Consider the following 2,825-nt stretch of genomic DNA (forward strand, 5'->3'; position numbering starts at 1 on the left):
CGTGCACTCTGCCGGTCTTACACCGGGAGAGTGCGTGGGAGCAGTTCCTCCGGCATCATCTGTTCCCCACGGTGGTGGCTCTTCTGACCAGTCCCCTAGTGTCCCATCGTTGTCGTGCGGTGCAGGCGCCGTAGCCTCCTCAGTAGCCTGTTGCCGTCTATCGAGCTCCTTCGCTGTGTCTGGAGCATCGTCAGCGGTAGGTCGTGCCGCCGTCCCGCTGGCCACCGTTGCATCCACGCTAGGCAGTTCTTCTGTATCCATGGTCGTCTGTTCTGTACCCGTAAACTTCTCAGAATTGTCTGCTAGATCAGAGCGGTCGTTCTCCACCGTGAGGCGGCGCTGCTTCCGACGTTTTGGTGATCGCTGTTTACGTTGCCGGGCCTCGGAATCAGAGGTCAGCATGGTCTCCAGTTGTTCGTGAGGGTCGTCGGAATCGTGCGCCGTCGCACTATCAACGTCTCCAAGTGCCTTATCTGAAGGGGGCGCAAGCGGAACCGAAGAGAGGGCGTCCTGTGACTGCTGCAGGCGGTCCAGCGCAACGTCGTCTTTCTGTGGCTCGCCACGATCCGCCGCTGTCTGTGTGTTCTGGTACGCGTCTGTCTCGCGGCCCACGTCATCGCGTAATGCGGCGACGTAAGTCATAGGGAGCACAGTCAGATGCGGCGTGAGGGGTGGATCATCCCATGGCAGCTGTAATATCCTTCGCTGAGCACACTCAGAACATATGTGTCCCTCCTTCCCACATCCAGAGCACTGCCTTGGTTGTCCGTCGTAAATGACAATCGCCCTACAACCGGCGATGTACAAGTATGACGGGATGTGTTTTCGGAGTTCGATCGGTATTTGTCTGACGCCATTGAGGACAGGATACGTCTTGAAACTCGCCCATTTTTTAGCTACGTGGGATAGGACCGTTCCGTAAGGACGCAGGAAGTCTGTCACCAATTCTTCTGGGACTTCGAATGGAAGCTCAAAGACGCTGATCGTTCGGAGGCCCATGCCGGCGCGTTCAACAGTTACCGCTCCAACATTCCCGTCCGAATGACAGAAACGAAGTCCTTGTCGGTGTCGAAGTAGTAGTTCGTCACATGCCGCTTCATTTATGAGCTTGACATAGACCACGCTGCTGATTATAGATAAGTGTATTCCAACTAGAACGTCAGGTTCGGTTTTCACCTCGTCCCGTAAATAACGTTCGATCTCGTAAGCCTTCGGTCGAGCATATTCGTTAACAAAACTAAATTTCAGTGTTGATTTGTGGAACGACAAGGCCATGATTCGTTCTATGTATACCGCGACACACCGCTACACACTTAATGTAAGCACCTCTCGCGCAGACGTGCGGCAGGGACGTAAACACCGTCCGAACCGCTGCGCCGCCGAAGGGTGACTGCAACTGAGCTACCCAAGCACGACTCACGCCCCGTCCTCACAGCTTTACTTCTGCCAGTACTTCGTCTCCTACCTTCCAAACTTTACAGACGCTCTCCTGCCAACCCTGCAGAACTAGCACTCCTGAAAGAAAGGATACTGTGGAGACATGGCTTAGCCACAGCCTGGGGGATGTTTCCAGAATGAGATTTTCGCTCTGCAGCGGATTGTGCGCTGATATGAAACTTCCTGGCAGATTAAAACTGTGTGCCGGACTGAGACTCGAACTCGGGACCTGCAGGGTTCGCAGGAGAGCTTCTGTAAAGTTTGGAAGGTAGGAGACGAGGTACTGGCAGAAGTAAAGCTGTGAGGACGGGGCGTGAGTCGTGCTTGGGTAGCTCAGTTGGTAGAGCACTTGCCCGCGAAAGGCAAAGGTCCCGAGTTCGATTCTCGGTCCGGCACACAGTTTTAATCTGCCAGGAAGTTTCATATAGAATGAAGTAGTTTAAAAACACGGAAATTAATTACACACATCAAAAAAGGTTTTGCATCACCCAGGTTCCCAGAACTCTCGAAGACAGATGTTGACTGCGGATATTGTATCACAGACACAGTCCTTTTGACTGTCCAGAGATGTCACTGAACCCGCCCAAAGATGTAAACAACCATGCATGAGCAGAGTCTATTAGACGAAGGGGGTCCGACAGCCTATCAGTTCCAGTCATTCCACCAGGAAGGAGGTACACGGCTCGTGTTGTCTGTAGTTCAACCGTGCCTAGACGGTCAACACTGCTGTTCGATCGAGTCCGCATTGCTGCTTTGTGCCAGGAAGGGATCTCAACAAGGAAAGTGTACAGGCGTCTCGGAGTGAACCAAAGCGATGTTGTTCGGACATGGAGAAGATACAGAGAGACAGGAACTGTCGATGACATGCCTCGGTCAGGCCGCCAAAGGGCTACTACTGCAGTGGATGACCGCTACCTATGGATTATGGCTCGAAGGAACCCTGACAGCAATGTTGAATAATGCTTTTCGAGCAGCCACAGGACGTCATGTTATGACTCAAACTGTGCGCAATAGGCTGCATGAAGCGCAGCTTCACTCAGGACCTCAATGGCGAAATCCATCTTTGCAACCACGACACCATGCAGTGCGGTACAGATGGGCCCAACAATATGGCGAATGGATCGCTCAGAAATGGCGTCACGTTCTCTTCACCGATGAGTGTCACATATGCCTTCAACAAGACAATTTGGATGCAACCCAGTTAGAATCAACCCCTTAAACACACTGTCCAGCGAGTGAAGCAAGTGGAGGTTACCTGCTTTTTGGGGTCGCATTATTTGGGGCCGACGTGTGCCGCTGGTGGTCAAGGAAGGCGCCGTAACGGCTGTACGATACATGAATACCGTCCCCCGACCGATAGTGCAATCATGTCGGCAGCATATTGGCGA

At 52.9% G+C, this 2,825-nt stretch overlaps 1 non-coding gene across 1 annotated transcript; it reads left to right on the plus strand.

Moving 5' to 3' along the window:
- Nucleotides 1–1,758: 1,758 nt before the first annotated feature.
- On the plus strand, nt 1,759–1,833 carry Trnas-cga. Its single transcript has one exon. It is a non-coding gene; the product is annotated as a tRNA-Ser (tRNA).
- Nucleotides 1,834–2,825: the final 992 nt, after the last annotated feature.

This window comes from Schistocerca piceifrons, chromosome 3 (genome assembly GCF_021461385.2).
Source record: "Schistocerca piceifrons isolate TAMUIC-IGC-003096 chromosome 3, iqSchPice1.1, whole genome shotgun sequence".
NCBI lineage: Eukaryota > Metazoa > Arthropoda > Insecta > Orthoptera > Acrididae > Schistocerca > Schistocerca piceifrons.